This window comes from Notolepis coatsorum, assembly GCF_963971535.1.
Source record: "Notolepis coatsorum genome assembly, chromosome: 2".
NCBI classification, from domain to species: Eukaryota; Metazoa; Chordata; class Actinopteri; order Aulopiformes; family Paralepididae; genus Notolepis; species Notolepis coatsorum.
Window position 1 is genome coordinate 89600930 of NC_140166.1, and position 17452 is coordinate 89618381.

Consider the following 17452-nt stretch of genomic DNA (forward strand, 5'->3'; position numbering starts at 1 on the left):
ACCGGCGGAATAAAAATATATGCAACTAACTAGGGTAGAGGTGGGATATATTGAATGATAAGACATGCTCCTGATTAGATTATGAATGAAAGTTACTAAAAACGAATGTATGGGTGACTGACAAATGCATGAACTAATCAGACTTAACAAGAGGATTAAATTATGTTAAACAGTTAATCGATATTAGACAGTGTGATGATGTGACACTGCGGCAACTAGTGATCAGTAAATTATCCATGCTCGGTCAACATTCAGATTGATCAAGAGGTGGACTGCATGATTAAGAAATTAAAAGGACTCATAGTTGTTTCTAGTATTTTATAGTATTGATAGAAGCATATTAACAGTTATGAGCAATAGGATAGGTGTTTGTTTACTTTTATTTTTACTTCTCTTTTCTAGTGTGATATGAGCAATTCCTGGCTTAGGCCGGGAGGGTACATTTCGTTTATTCATTTGATTTCCCTTTTTGTTTCTTAGTTAGAAAATGAGCTGGAAAGCTCACAAGTTTGGTTTATTTTTTCATTTATTGATTTGGCAGCGTTTTCTTTGTGTTTTGTTTTCTGTTTTCTTTCTTTCTGTGTGTTTTTTCTTAGGATACCTGGCAAGCTGGGAGTGATCTCGACACATCGGGACGGGGTAGTATGTGTCTGTAAAATGGACTGGGAACAAAGTGAAGGAACATGAGCTAGTTATGGATTTTTGTTCTCCGCCCATTGAATACCCAGTTTTAGCGGCTGGGGGTGTGTCGTGGTTGCTTATAGTGTTGGGAAGCATGATTCTCTGTACATTAATGAGGCTCAATAGATTTGGTCGCTATTGGCCAAATTAGTATGGTGTAGGGTGTGAACATGTGCAATTGATAATTGGCTTGTGATGTATAGGATGTGTGTTTAAGGCGGACTGTGAATTGTTGCCATACACACAGGTTACTGGGAAAATGGATGTCAGTGCTGTCCGGTCCGGGATGCAGCTGTCCGAAACCAGAGGAGGACGGTAACGATGTTTTCATGTGTATTTCACATCGAGAGGTGGAGAGTATACTGTTTTGACAGCATAATAAAATGAGAGCCATGTGAATTTTTCAGAATTTTGAAATTTAATGATCTAGAAGCCATGAAATATATAGATAAATGATTTGGAAAAGAAAGTTGTCAAAAGCTCAGACCAGTAAAGAGAGTCTGAGGGATGGAAATTATGGATTCTCAATCAATTGTTGTGGTAGAAGTGATCCCCACTGTGCCCCGGAGCGATATATTCACTACAGGATACGGAGGGGAGATTGGGGGATCCACAGTCATCAGAGAGTGGTACAAGGAAGACCGAGGACTCCATCGGTACCGTTGATCCAGGACACTGGCTAGTGTCTACCCAGCGGTTCCATGGGGAACCACAACACTGCGGAGAACCAGGAGACGCCTACATCTCGGGCCGGGAGAGTCTTGGCCAACGCAGTGACCGAGTCTTGAGGCTTCAGAAGGGAACGACAGACAACCAACGAGGAGACAGGCAGCTAGGCCTCAGCAACAACTCCGGCTGTCAACAGAAGCAAGGCCTCAACTATTGACCAGGAGGTCAACAAGCGAAGGGGGGGAGCTGCTATCGCCCCTATCGACGACCAGGCGGAGGGGAGGAGACACAAACCTCTTCCACTGATCCGAGGGTCAACCAGCGAAGGGGTCGAGCAGCCAGCAACGACCTCCCCATCGCTGTGAAGAATAGAAGATACTACAGCAGGGGGCTCTACCCCCTAAGAGAGGATCTCCACGAGTCAAGATGTGCTTGACAGAAGATGGGGTGTAATAAGAAAGGCAATTTGCTTTCTGAGTTGCACCCAGCAGTCGTGATATTGCACCAGCTCTGAGCAATAAAGAGGAGGCAGGGTCAAATCTAAAAAACATGGACCCCCCTCCTCAAATGCTCTATTGATCTTGGTACGAGAACAAGTATTAAAGACTGCACATGATCACAAAAACTGAAATGGCTAATTTGAATTTTAGGATCTAAGTGTGACAAATCAGATATATATTTTATCCTAATATGATTTAAAATGTCTTAAGTGTTATCTAGATAGTAGTGTGTAGAGATTGATATCTATGTTTGACATATTAAGGATAGGTAAACTATCCGAGTGGGGATCTGTAGTAAATTCCCAAACATAGACTCAGGATTTTCAATATGTGGAAATATTTAGGCCTCAAAACAATAAGAAATAACAACTGTTATAAACTTTGATTCATCAAAGTACTATGAATGTGTGTGTGGTTACATAGAAGTGATTGCCATTGTAGGCCACACAGGTCGATTTAACATCTGCTATGGCCGGGGACAATGGGCTCTGTAAAGATCAAACAGAGACCAAAAGGTCATATAGACATGTTATCTCGCTGAAGTTTCCTGACACACACACAGTGATCAAAGACGGCCTGGGGACACACACACACACACACACATACACACACACACACACACACACACACACATTCACACACACACACACACACACACACACACACACTCACACACACACACACACACACATTCACACACACACATACACATTCACACACACACACACACACACACAGGAGATCTCCAAACTAACTATTTCCTAGTATATTGTTAAAATAGTAATTTGAATAAGTAAGTTAAAATATAATTAGTGTTTGGTCATACTAAAATGCCTACAATTAGTTAATGTGTCTGTGCTATTTTCAATTAATGTTCAATATGATTAAATTGATTGTTACACATTCTGCAATCTGTTAAGCTTGTTATATGGTATTGAAATGTATTCTATTAAGCTAACAGAATGGTTAGATATATGTTCTGAAAGTCAAACAGACTTAGAAATATAGCTGTGTTTAGGTAATCAATATATTTTGAGGTACATCAAAGTACTAACAAGTCAAGTAATGTGTTTAAGTAAAAGATATAAGGAAATGAAAATGATGCAATGTTTAAACTTTGATTAAGGTAAAGGACAGCCTCTTTTTGCAGTTAGGTGGAGGGGGTTGGCCTATAGGCCAAACCCCTATTTTCAAAATGCAAGCTTAGCTGGCTTGTGATTGGAGCAATTAATGTGATGATGTCATCAACTCAAAGACACTCGGCCTGGGCTATAAGAATGGGGTGGAATGGTGGAGAGAAGGACTCACAACTCAAGGAAACAACCAAAGAAGACTCTGGAACCAACAAACCCACGAAGACCTCTCTCACCATCTCCACCATCTCATCCACAAGCAAGGCGGGCAAAGGACAAAGGAACTTTTTGGAGGGAAAAACAGAATCCTCTTTGTTATCAGCAGAGAACAAAGACTTTCAACAACTTATCAACTAGCATTATCTTTACTGTTATATTAGCCTGGTTGTGTTCAATTACGGCATAGTGTTTTTGATCACAACTATAGCATTCTTTATTGTAATTTGTATACACTCTTTCTCTCTTATTAAACAACTGTTAAACTAGTTTTCCTCCTTAATTCCTGCTGCCTTTCTGCCTGCTCAGTCAGTTTTGAAGAGAAGTGATTCCCAGCTTTAAAGTATTGAGACACAACGCCGAGAGTACTAACCAACAGGTTCTGAAGCAGAGCAGAACCAAAACAGCCTGAGAATCCACTTCACGTTGACAGCTGGATGAGCTGACGTTGATAGCTGGAAAGGCTAATGTTGACAGCTGGCTGTGGTAACTAGGAGTTGGGACTGCGGGCTTCATGGCTCCCAAGGAGGACTAACTTAAAAGGGCTATCGACGCTCTGACAGACGAGGTTACCGCTGTGAAAGAGCAGCAGAACACCCTCTTAACTCTGCTCGGGCAGATTAACCTGATAAGAATGGAAAACACAGAGAGAGATAAGAAAATTGAAGTACTGGAGAACAGAATGGCGGATATGGAACAATATTCACGAGTCAAGGATGTGATCATCTCTGGGCTCCGCATCAAACCCCGGTCATATGCACAAGCTGGGGCCAACAAGGGGGGACCGGAGGAGGAGGATGTTGTCTCCATGGAGCAACACGTGGCTGTCTTCTTGCAGTCCAAGGATATTCACCTGGACTGCAATACCATCGAGGCATGTCACCCCCTGCCCAAGAGAAAAACCAACAACAACCCGACCGTAATTCTGAGATTTGCTAACAGAAAGCACAAGATTGCACTGTTTAAGCAATGGAAGAAGCTCAGGGGAACAGATGTCTACATGAATGACCATCTGACCAAGCGCAACGCCGACATAGCCAAAAAAGCACGGGATCTAAGAAGAGCGAAGAAAATACAACAGACCTGGACTTGTGACTGTAAAGTATTCATCAAACTCAATGGCAACACTCCTGAGGAAGGCAAAGTGTTGGTCATAAAGAACATTGAGGATCTGGGCAAGTATGATGCTGTTCTAAGTGAGCATGGCCTATTGAGTTGATTGATTGATTGATTGATTGATTGCTAATTTTATTACTTTACGCTTGGTTTCCAACTGGTTACGTTTATGCCATCTACAGTAGGTTAAAAAAAAAAAAAAAAAAAAAAGGGCGAAGAAAACTTTTTTTTCCTATAGGGCAAAGAAAACTTTTTAATTTGTTTTACCTACTTTCTATAGAAGCATCTAAGAATGAAGTTCTATAGAAAGTAGGTCTGCATCCCCTTAACAATTGTGTGTATTGAGCCGTACTGTATTGTACCCATTCTGCATCTGGTAATAAAATGTTCAATCAATCATTCCAATAATACACAGTTGGATGTGTTAGTTGGTTGGATGCACTTCAAGCTGCTTCCACATGAGGCAACTTCTCTCAATCATTCCAATAATACACAGTTGGATGTGTTAGTTGGTTGGATGCACTTCAAGCTGCTTCCACATGGAGGCAACTTGTCTTTTTTGTAGTTGTGGGAACTACTTTTTCTGGCGGATGGCTTTTTCAATAAATCTTCGATTAATGTGTGTTTATTGTATAGCAATAAGGTTGGATGAATATGGCAGTTGTATAAAAGCATTACACCACTTGCAGTCGTGATTTGTGAACAATAAACCATGCCTAGGGGGGTCTAACGACCACCCCTAGGCATGGTTTATTGTTCACAAACCACTCCTGCGCGTGATGTAATGCTTAAATATAGGACACCAGGTACAAGCATTGAAACGTTCACAGACTGGATGGAAAGCATGTTTTAAAGAAGAGTAACAAAGCTGTGTTCATCTGTGAAGATTTCAATGTTAACGTGTTAAATCCCAATAAACACAAAGCTACTGATGTTTCATAGATACAATGTACAGTATGAGCCTATTCCCCAAAATCACCAGACCCAGACGAATTACATCCCACTCTGCCACTTTAATTGACAACATATTTATTAATGACATCGAGAACAAGACAGTGAGTGGGTTACTGATCAGCGATATCACTGACCACTTGCCAGTTTTTGTGGTATACAATGGCAATTACAAGATAAAAAGATCAAAGAAGCAAAAACAATACAGACGAATGAGGTCAGAGGAATCCATCAATTCATTTAAAAATGACTTACTGGCACTGAAGTGGGATGTAATTGATCAAAATGGTGATGTAAATGGTGCTTATAACACTTTCCTTGGAATGTTTAGGTTGTTGTATGATACAAATTGTCCAATAAAAGAATGGAGCAGTAAAATAAAATATATCAATTGTCCATGGATAACAAAGAGAAAAATACTCTTTATAGGGAATTTATAAGATTGAAAACAAAAGAAGTGGACAATAAATATAAAACATGTACAAATAAGTTAACTCATATTATAAGGTCAAATAAAAAATTATATTATAAGAAAATACTAGATGATAATAAAAACAATATTAAGGGAATATGGAAGTTATTAAACAGTATTATAAGAAACAGTATACCACAGCTAATAATTATCCAAAATATTTTGATTGATGATGACAAAGATAATTATAATATAGAAGATGTGGCCAACAGCTTTAATAAATTATTTGTAAGCGTTGGACCCGATCTTGCAAAAATAATTCCTGATCCATGGGACAGCTGGTAAAAATGTTAGGGATTGTTGGAGAGAAATCCCAGTTCAATGTTTTTAAAAGCAGTGGATGAAAAACTTTGGACATTGTAAATAAATGTAAGAACAAAAAGTCCACTGATTGTGATGACATTGATATGACATTAGTGAAAAAGGTCATTGCTGGGATTTCAAAACCATTGACATACATCTGCAATTTATAATTTCAAACTGGTTCATTTCCAGATGAAATGAAAACAGCTATGTCACTGTATAAAACTGGGAGCAAACACCACTTCACAAACTATAGACCTGTCTCTTTATTCCCACAATTCTCCAAAGTACTCGAAAAACTTTTTAACAACAGGTTAGATGCTTTCTTAGATAAGTTCAAGTTCTTTAATAGTTGTCATACAGAAGTACAGAATACTTTCATACAAAATGCTTCTTACTGTTACGCTCCAGAGACTGTGCTAGACAAGATAGTATCAAATAACATAATAACATAATATAGCATGAATTTAGAAGAAGAGAATGAGGTCACAGTGTTCGGTATAGACATATGTACAATGTTCTGAGTTACCATATAATATACAATACACAATACTATGCAGTGTACTAATGTACAGTACTATCTAGTGCAAAGCAGAAATGGGATGAGGTACAATTTTAGGTACAATTTACAGTAAGGTGTACGAGTTGTAGTGCAATCCTTCGTCCATAAATATAAAGTGTGGGGAGTGGGTGCTACAGTGTGTTTGTTTAAAGTGGGTGTGTGCTATAAAGTGTGTGGAGTGGGTGCTACAGTGTGTTTGTTTAAAGTGAGTGTGTGCGTGTGGATTTGTGTGCTATGTGCGTTTGGTGGTTGTTGTTGTGTAGTGTTCATTCATTGTTCGTTTAGCAGCCTGATGGCCTGGGGATAGAAGCTACTTCTGAGTCTTTCTGTGCTCGCCTTGAGACTCCGGTATCGCTTGCCTGACCGCAGCAGTTCAAAGAGGCAGTTGTTCGGGTGACTGGAGTCTTTAATGATTCTCTTAGCCTTGCCCTTGCAACGCTTGTAGTAAATGTTCTGGAGGGTGGGGAGCCCCCCTCCAATTGTGCGTTCGGCTGCACGTGTCACTCTTTGTAGTCTGCTTCGGTCTTTTGCAGTGCTATTCCCAAACCAGGAGGTGATGTTGCCGGTCAAGATGCTCTCTATTGTACATGAGTAGAAGTTCTTAAGGATCTTCTGGCTGACTTGGAACTTCCTTAGGCGCCTGAGGAAGTAGAGGCGTTGTCGTGCCTTCTTCACCACACTGTTAATGTGTGTGGTCCATGTCAAGTCCTCGGATATGTAGGCTCCGAGGTACTTGAAGCTGTTGACTCTCTCAACCGGTGCCCCGTCGATGCTGAGGGGGCTGTAGTCCTTGACCCCCGACCTCCTGAAGTCCACAATCATCTCCTTTGTTTTGCTGACGTTCAGGGAGAGGCTGTTTTCCTGGCACCATCCCGCCAGGACCTTGACCTCTTCCAGGTAGGCCCTCTCGTCGTTGGCAGAGATCAGGCCCACCACCACTGTGTCGTCAGCAAATTTGACGATTGTATTGCTACTCCGCTGAGCCACACAGTCGTGTGTGTACAGGGAGTAGAGGAGGGGACTCAGAACACAGCCCTGGGGGGCCCCTATGTTGAGGGTGATGGATGAGGAGGTGCAGTTGCCTGCTCTCACCACCTGGGGTCTGCCAGTCAGGAAGTCCAAGACCCACTGGCAGAGGTCATAGCCCAAGCCCAGGTCCCTGAGCTTGGCTATGAGTATGGAGGGGACTATGGTATTGAATGCCGAGCTGTAGTCGATGAATAGCATTCTCACATAGTTCCCCTGCCTCTTGTCCAGGTGTGATGCTGCTGTGTGCAGCACATGGGATATGGCGTCCTCCGTGGACCTGTTGGGGCAGTATGCAAATTGCAGGGGGTCCATGTTGATGGGGAGGGAGGAGCAGATGTAGCCCTTTACTAGCTTCTCGAAGCACTTCATGGCTATGGAGGTGAGAGCTACAGGGCGGTAGTCGTTGAGGCAAGCAGGCTTGGATTTTTTGGGTACAGGGATAATAGTGGACTTCTTCAGGCAGGTGGGGATGACAGCCTGTTCTAAGGACAGGTTAAATATGTCAGTGAATACTGGGGCCAGTTGGTCGGCACAGACTTTTAGGACGCGGCCGGGGATGCCGTCTGGACCTGCTGCCTTCCTGATATTCACTTTTTTAAGCATCAACTACTCTCTGATAGCCAATATGGGTTCAGAGCAAACAGATCAACGTCACTGGCAATAATTAGAAACAATAGAGGAAATCACCAATGCCATAGACAAAAAACAATATGCAATGTATCAAACCGCACAAATAATGTACAAAGCAAAAAATTCTAAACTCCCAGGAAATATTCAAAGATTGTTCAACGTGCAAGATGGGGGTTACAATTTAAGGGGAACATTTCATTTCAAAAGATACAGTTTTCGAACGACCAAGTCTTTGTATTTCAATTTGTGGAGTAAAATTATGGAACGGTCTGATTGTGGAGAAGCAATGTCAAAACATAAAACTGTTTAAAATAAAATACAGTCAAATGGTTTTCCAGAGGAATACTGAAGAAGGGGTTTGATAACTGGCAGTATGTATGTGTATGTATGTATATATAAATGTATATTATGTGCATATGTAGGTATATAGTTGTATATATGTATAAAAAATGGCTAGAGGAACTATACAAGGTAACATACAGTTTTGGCAAATATTAATAAGGTATTATTAAAAAATGTATTGTTAGCTAAGTTCATTTTGTTTCAATATAAGTCTAGTAATGTATGAATGAGTAAATATAATATAGTATGTTATGATGAGTAAATAGGGATGGGATTAAATAAGTAACGCTTCTTCCCACTCCTTTTCAAATATGTAAATGACAAAGGGCTTAAGAGGTTAAATAAAGGTTTGAAATAAAATTTCAAGTTGTGTCTCTCACAGATGGATGAAATGCTGCAGTAGCATGGGAGAGACATGCATGTGCTTACACACACACATGCGGTGAAATCTTCATACAGGCAGGGTATGAAATATGGGGGTCGGGGGCAGACAAACTATACACTGAATAATACATGCATTCAATATGAGATGTGCAAATATATGTCATATATGAATGTGCATTATAGTATTGCTATAATTTGTATATTTGGTCTCACATCTGTGTACATGGGAAGAATTCTTGTGTGCCTTGTAAGCACATAATGGACTGAGTATCTTGATGTAAGATAGGGCCCTGTTACTTTTAATGACCCGACAAACACTAATATATCCAAATTACGAGACCTAAGGAGTTGCAACTTGCACTACCTTTGGTGATGCACCAAACCTTCCCAGGCTAAGGACCCTCAAATAGATAGAACATAAACATGTTGGTGTGGAACACTGTGCAGTGTCCACCTGAGACAAGGTGTCCTACCCCTGGCAATAGAAGGTGAGGAAGGTATATGATGTATTATACAATGGCATGCAAATTTCTCGATTCTGATTGGCTGAAACAGTCAAGTTAAACGTGGGTATTTGTTATAACCCCCGCTTGTGATCCCAGGACCCGCCCACAACTGAATTACAATCAATCCGCCGTGCGAGTTTTTAGAACTGAAAGCAAGATGGAGGACAATAACCTTACGAATGGATATGTTGACAGCGTCATAACGACTAAATCAAAAACGATTCTGTCACGGCGAATGTGTTAGTTTCTTACACAATGTTGGATTATGTAATTGGTGGGTCATGAGTCATTGTGGAACAAAATAAATATCGCGCAAATTGATTGATTGATTGATTAATTGCACATTTTATTAATGTCCGCCTTGTTTCCAACTGGTTAAGCTTAGGCACTCTTTCGAAATCGCCCTCTTTCAAAGTCGGTTATGCTTAGAGTTTATCTTTAGAGCAGGGCGATAGACCACCAGCCCTGATTCCAAACTCTAAGCTAACCAACTTCGAAAGTGGGCGACTTCGAAAGAGTGCCTAAGTTGGAAACAAGGCGGACATTAATAAAATTTGCAATTAATCAATCAATCAATTCAATAATCCACTCTCACTTAAAACAGCGCACCTCCCAGCTGCTTCTATAGAAAGTAGGTACAAAAAAAATCCTTCTATAGGGCAAAGAAAACAATTTTTTTACCTACTTTCTATAGAAGCATCTAAGAATGAAGTTCTATAGAAAGTAGGTTCAAATAAAATAAAGAGAAGTTGAATGTGTTAGTGAGAACAGTTGGATGTGTTAGTTTGTTGGATGTGTTAGTGAGAACAGTTGGATGTGTTAGTTGAGAGACAGTTGCACTTCCGAGCTGCTTCCACACAGAGGAAAATCTTCAATGAATGTGTGTTTATTGTATAGCAATAAGGTTGGATGACATCGGCCATTGTATAAAAGCATTACATCACACGACAGAGTGTGTTATAGAAATTAGATCATGCCTATGGGGGTCTAACGACCCTCGGCTGTGCCTCGGGCCTAACAACCACTAATTTCTATAACCCACTCTGTCTCGTGATTTCAGTAATGCTTAATTAGTCTGTGACCTGGGAGATAATGAAAAAAAATAGGACTTAGTTTTACTGTAGGCTACTTTATATGATAACCTGTGTGCACCTGAATTATTTTGGTTTGATTAAAATGAGTGTCAAATTATGAGCTAGTTTTATTTGGAAAAGTAGTGTCATTGTTTTATATTACTTTGAAGGGGAACGCTGCCAATGTTCATCGTTAAAATAGGCTTACAGTATATCTTACCTTTAGGAAGTATCGTGGCCAAAAGCAGAAAGTCAGGACGGGTTCCAGAGCCGGGATTAGCAGGTCCGGGCCGTGTTGGGTCACACAGGCAGCTTACTTACATCTTGCTGCTAATTTGGCATGCTGGCAGCAATGCAAAATCAATGGGGTTAGAGTCCCAAGACATGAACTGTGCTATTTGCAGGCAGACAGAGAGCTTATTTTAGTGTTTCCAAACTGAAACGAGCCACAGGAGTCTAAAGTGTTACCTCTTTTGCCCCAAAAAGAACGAGATGGTTTTTCCTCACAAAGATCAATACCATGAGCGACTCACCATGAGTTTGGATTGCAAGGTCTTTCTTATCTTAGAATGTCAGACGTTTATCATATCAGGATGAACCCCTTGAGATGTATCATCTAGTTTACAAATACACAATAACACACAACAACATAACACAACAATGACAAAACAAACAACCAACAAACTAAATAACAAAAAAGAAGAAAAGAGACACAAAATAAAATGTATCAATCTATAAATAAAGGACCCAGGTGCAGGATGCAGATGAAGGTTCCAATCATGTTTATTAAGAATAGCACAGGGTACAAAACTACTGAACAGAGAAACAAGGGTTGACAGCCTGGTTGTCTAACCAAACGAATAAAAACTAGAATGTAAAAAAGAAAAGGCAATAAACAAAACAGACACTGCAACTCTATTAACACTTTAAGTGCCGAAAACGTGTTTAGGCGTCTTTCCTAGCCATGCTAAAGTTGCCGCTGACGCCCTAACTCGTCTTTAATATCAATATTTCAAAAATCTGTGATCGAAATCATATTTTTCCTCCGCAGCCCTGAGACACAGTGCTGGCCTCCTCTCAACCCTCTAGCGGTTCAAGAGCGCCATCTGGTGGCCGATCGGCAGAAGCGCCAAACAGGAAGTCATGTGGATGAAGTGGTGATCGTCCATATTACTTCCGGGCACTCTCTATAGGTCCCGGGACTCGATCTCGACACAATACATAGCGATCCGTTGCCAATAACTCGATAAACAACATGATTTGGACGTATATACTATTATACAACCTGGAAATAGATAGCGTATTTCTACATCCCATAATAGGAATATTTCAGTTCCACGCTCATCGTCCCACGGCGCGAGGAAGATACGGTAAGATTCAGCGTTATTTTTGAACGTGTTCGATATAAACTGCTCTGATGATCATATCACCCACACTAGATGAATGATATAACGCTGCCCACGGAATTATAAACGATCCCCCGCCCCTCCGGTCATCATCAGATGATACGTAGAAACTTCGAGAAGTACGTCCAATTGAAATTTTTGATCTCGCACAGATTCCTACCAAACTGTATTTCATCATCAATATAATGCATTTGGGGCTATATTTTACTAAGAATATGTGAATGAAAAAGTTTAACGTTGCTACACAATGAACAATACATATAGGACCTTGAATGGGCCCTAATAATGGCAATCTAGCAATAGAATTTAAAAAGTTATAGCCCTGCAAAGAAGGGGAACTTCTCCATGTTAAATAGAGCTGGCAACGGATGGTATATCATGAATTTAGCCTTAGGCAATCAAAGTGTTAATAAAAAACAGACTAGACAATGAAACTCTACTAATAAAGAACAAGACACCACAAGGACTGGACAAAAACACAGGACTGAAATACACAGAGGTTAAAGGGGAACTATTTTACTATTTCTTTCACTATTCGGGCACTTTTACACAATTCATGTGAGTCTATGGAACACCTCTGTACGTTTTCTTCAAAAAAAATTCATTGTTTTGTATTTCTAATCAAGTACTCAAAAACAGTATTTTTCTACCTCAAGATCTTAAGCCGTTTTGAGGCTGGGCTCCAACCACTGTGTGGCCTGGTGCCAACTGCCACACCAACTGCCACATTATTATGCAGCTGAGAAATCTCTGACATCACAGATATGCACATTTTCAGATGACTCAATTCAGTGATGGTGAATATTGTGAGAGGAGAATTGGAAGAATGCGCCAATATGAGAATTAGAGACAGATCCTATTAATATAAGTCCACATAGCTAGGAAACAATGCTAAACACTGAAAAAGGCCATTTATAAGATAGTTCCCCTTTAACTCATTCAGCGCCAGAGCTATATGGCTGAATTAGGTCTAGATGGCCAGCTCTTTAATCAATGGGAGGACGGGGAGATTTGCGAGTGCTTAAAATTAGGGATGCTCGATATTGGCTTTTTTACCGATACCGATATACCAATATTGTCCAACTCTTAATTTCCGATACCGATATCAACCGATATCAACCGATACCGATATATGCAGGGTTTCCCCCCCAAAAAAACGGAATAATTTCAGGTAATTAACATTACATATCTCTTGTCGTGTAATTAACACAACATTATGCATACTTTGACAATAAATAAAATAGTAATTTGTTCTTACTTGCTTGCCTGGGTAAATAAAGGTTAAATAAATGTAAAAAAAAAAAAAAAAAAAAAAATTGAAAACCGATACAGATATTTTCCGATATCACATTTGTATGCCGATATTGGCCGATAATATCGGTAGGCCGATAATATCGGACATCCCTACTTAAAATATATCTTAAATTATGGCTATCGGTCTAATACACCCGTCGCTTATCAATGAGTTGCTTGCAGTCAACATGTACAAAACGGATTGTTTTTTCATTAATCCGTTCATCATTTATACCGTTTTGAATATGAATATAGTTTGGGTGCTTCTGTGTAATTCCAGGAAAATACGTGATAATAGCGTTTTAGTGGAATACACTAAACACGTTGTCATTTGTCGCTTGATTTATGAATCGTTTTCAAATAAACGCTAGATTATCGATAGTATATGTGTCCTCATGCACGATACAGAAGCGGGCTGAAAAATCGCTTATCCGTGCATTGGTCGGTGCCAACGGCATGCACACACACACACAGACACGTTGTGATCGCTGTGAAAGAAACATCTGATTAACCCAAGATTGGTAACATACCTCACATCTGATGTCCTGCAAAAAAGATTAATCCAATTCCATTCCAAGTATTGATCGCATTTATTGATCCAACGTTATATATCCAAAACACATAATCCACGCTGTTCAGAGAATCCCCAGTCAATGTGGTATAATATACTGCATGCCCGAGAAGGAAAACCTGGACCAGACTTTTTTTTGTATGTACATCCCCAGCCAATCCAATCCAATGATGTGCAATACCATCCGGGAGACGATAGGCGGCAGTATTTCCCCTTTTTCGAGCTCAGACCCATTCCACTGACCGCTGACTACCTGTGTGGAGGCCTGTGAAGGTTTCCTTAACTTCTTTATTGATAAGGTCTCCTCCAATTAGGGTTTCTATTTCACCTCCTGCTTATGACCCCTCCGTTTTTGTCCTCAGCCCCGCTGTATTTAACACATTTGTGCCCATGACGCTGTCTTCCTTACAGGAGGTCATTGGAAAAATGAATCCATCGGGCTCCCCAGATGATGCTGTTCCACCTCGACTCTTTAAGGAAGTCTTCCCAGCTGTTGGGCCTACTGTACTCAACATTATAAATAGCAGCCTGTCCTCTGGTGTGGTCCAGGCACTTTTTAAATGTTTAAATGCGGTTGTGCAGCCCTTGATCTAGAAGCCTGGGCTTGATCCTGCAGCCATGTCAAACTTTAGGCCCATCTCTAAACTGCCATTTTTATCAAAGATCCTTGAGAAAATTGTCTATACTCAGCTAATGTATTTTTTAAACGAGCACAATATTCTCGAGGTTTTCCAATCTGGTTTTAAATCCCTGCACAGCACTGGGTCGGCACTTTTAAGAGTTTTTAATGACATCTTTTTAGCTACTGATTCCAGTGACTATGTTGTCCTGGTCCTTTTAGACCTGTCGGCCGCATTTGACACGGTGGGGAATGACATCTTAAGTGCCCGCCTTGAACAGTGGGTGGGCATCAGAGGCATAGCCCTCGAATGGTTCAAGTCCTACCTGGCAGATCGATCTTTTTGTGTCAGGCTCGAGGACTCTGTGTCCTCTACTGCCCCCCTATTGTATGGTGTACCCCAGGGCTCGATACTTGGCGCCGTCCTGTTCTCTATTTATTTATTGCCCCTTGGTTCCATCCTCAGAAAGCACGGCATTCCTTTTCACTGCTACGCTGATGACAGCCAGATCTATATGCCACTAAAAAAGTCTGGCTCCTTTTCCATAGAGCCGCTGACCAAATGTCTCGATGACATTAAATCCTGGATGGCATTGAATTGCTTTTAATTTTAATGACAAAAAGACGGAGGTCATGGTTTTTGGTGGCCCCTCTGTGACCTCACTGCTAGATCTGGGTTAGCTGGCACAACATGTCAAACCAATAGTACTCAGAACTTAGGTGTAAAAATCGACCCAGACCTTACATTTTACAGCCAGATCAAGGTCGTGGTCAAATCGAGCTTTTTCCAGTTGAGGCAGCTGGCCAAAATTAAGCCCATCCAACAGGCGCAGCATTTTGAAGCAGTAATCCATGCATTTGTGACGACTAGGCTGGCTTACTGCAATGCACTTCATATAGGGGTGAGTGGATCCTCAGTGGCTCGCCTTCAAATGGTGCAGAACGCCGCTGCACGTCTTTTAACTGCCACTCGTAAATATGACCACATCTCACCGATTTTATCCTCACTCCACTGGCTCCCCGTGCACTTTAGGATTCATTTTTCAATTGAAGGGAGTATGGTCTGATGCAGATGGTCGGATAACTATAGCTAAGATTGTACACAAGAACAGGAAAATAGCGTTGGTAGCGGTATACGCCCCAAATTTGTACGAAGTTGGTTTCTTCACTACACTTACCAAAGCAATGTTAGACCTTCCCGATTACTCATTTATAATTGGTGCGGATTTTAATGCCATTTGGAATCCAAGGATGGACAAATCTTACCCCTCCTTTTCCAACGAACAAAAAAATTCATCTAATGCATTAAAGGATTGGTCGAAGATTACAGGTGTAAATGACTTATGGCGATCACTTAACCCCACGACCCGGAAGTACTCTTGTCGATCTGCGAGACATAACACATTATCCAGAATAGATTATGTTTTTGCATCCCGAGACTATTTGATAACTATGATGTGGAAATGATACCCAATGCATTATCAGATCACTGTTATTTACTCCTAAAAGGAACATTTGGTATACTATCTTCCCGAGCCCCAAGATGGCGATTTAACTCAATGCTGCTTAATAACAAGGAATTCATTACACAACTCAAAGAAGCTCTTACAGTATTCCTACGGAGGAATGCAAAATCGGTGCAGGACCCCAGAATATTATGGATGTCGGTAAAGGGAATGATCAAGGATTTCACTGATAGCTTTTCCTCCAAAATGCGCAAGAATCGATGCTCAAAACTGGCTGAACTGGAAACGCTTTACTCAACGTTATTTCATTCTTTACAATACAACAACTCGGTTCGACTGGAAAATCAAGTTAATGTACTAAAAAAAGAGATTAACGCCATATACAGACAACAATCTGAAATACAAATACGTAGCACAAGACAACAGCAGTACTCTCAAGGTTCCAAACCAAGTCACCTATTAGCTATGCGATTAATAGTTAATACAACATTTGCAGATATAACTACCATTAGAGCACAACAAGGACTTGTTACAGACCCTGAAAAAATAAACGCGACATTCAAAGAATTCTACTCCAACTTGTATAAATCAGAAACGACCTTCGATCAAAACAAAATGGACACATATCTTAATCAAATTAACCTCCCTAAACTTTCAGAGGATGACGCTAAACAGTTAGAAACACCGATCACGCTAGAGGAACTCAAGAAGACCATATCCGAAATGCAAAGTGGTATGGCTCCTGGAAGAGACGGTATCCCAAGAGAAATGTACCTCTCTTGTTGGGACATAATTGGACCCTTATTACTAAATGTAACTGCCCCCCGGCTTGGTGGTGAAATAAAGATGCGGTTATGTTTCGTACAGGTGCTTTTATTTATTTTCTCTTTTTCTTTTGCATTTTAGCATAGCAGCACTGTAGCTTTTTTTTGGTAGTTGTCGTTGCACCGTGGTTGTACAGGTTGTGACGGTTGCATCGTTTGCTCTGTTTGCACCGTGAAAACTATGACAGTCAAAACACAAACATACATAATTAGTTATATTGTTCACAGTTCAATATTGTTCACAGCAAAGCACCTAATGAGTTCAAACAAACATTTGAATTTAATGATATCAAGGGTGAACTCGGCTTCCATAATAAAAAGGGCATTTAAGGAAACGAATGATAAATAGTAACGTTACTTGTTCGGCAGCAGGTGCTTTTGATTAGAACCTAATCAGTCAGTGCACCATGCACTTTACATGTCTACCACACGTAAATATAGACCTCTTCAACAACAATAATAATAATACATTTTAGTGTTCAACGTACCTTATTCCGCTTTACCAAGGGGTGTTAATTACTGAAGTAAGGTCCTTATATTCTATATAGTTCGCTGTCTGCTCCGACGTTGTCTCTGGGTTACTTCCTGTATTGGTTACACACAGGATGCTGTGACCTTTATACTATAGAAAAGACGAGCTCTGCCCCCATGTGGACACTAAATGAAAATGCACAAGCGGCACTGAAATATTCTTTTCTTAAATAGA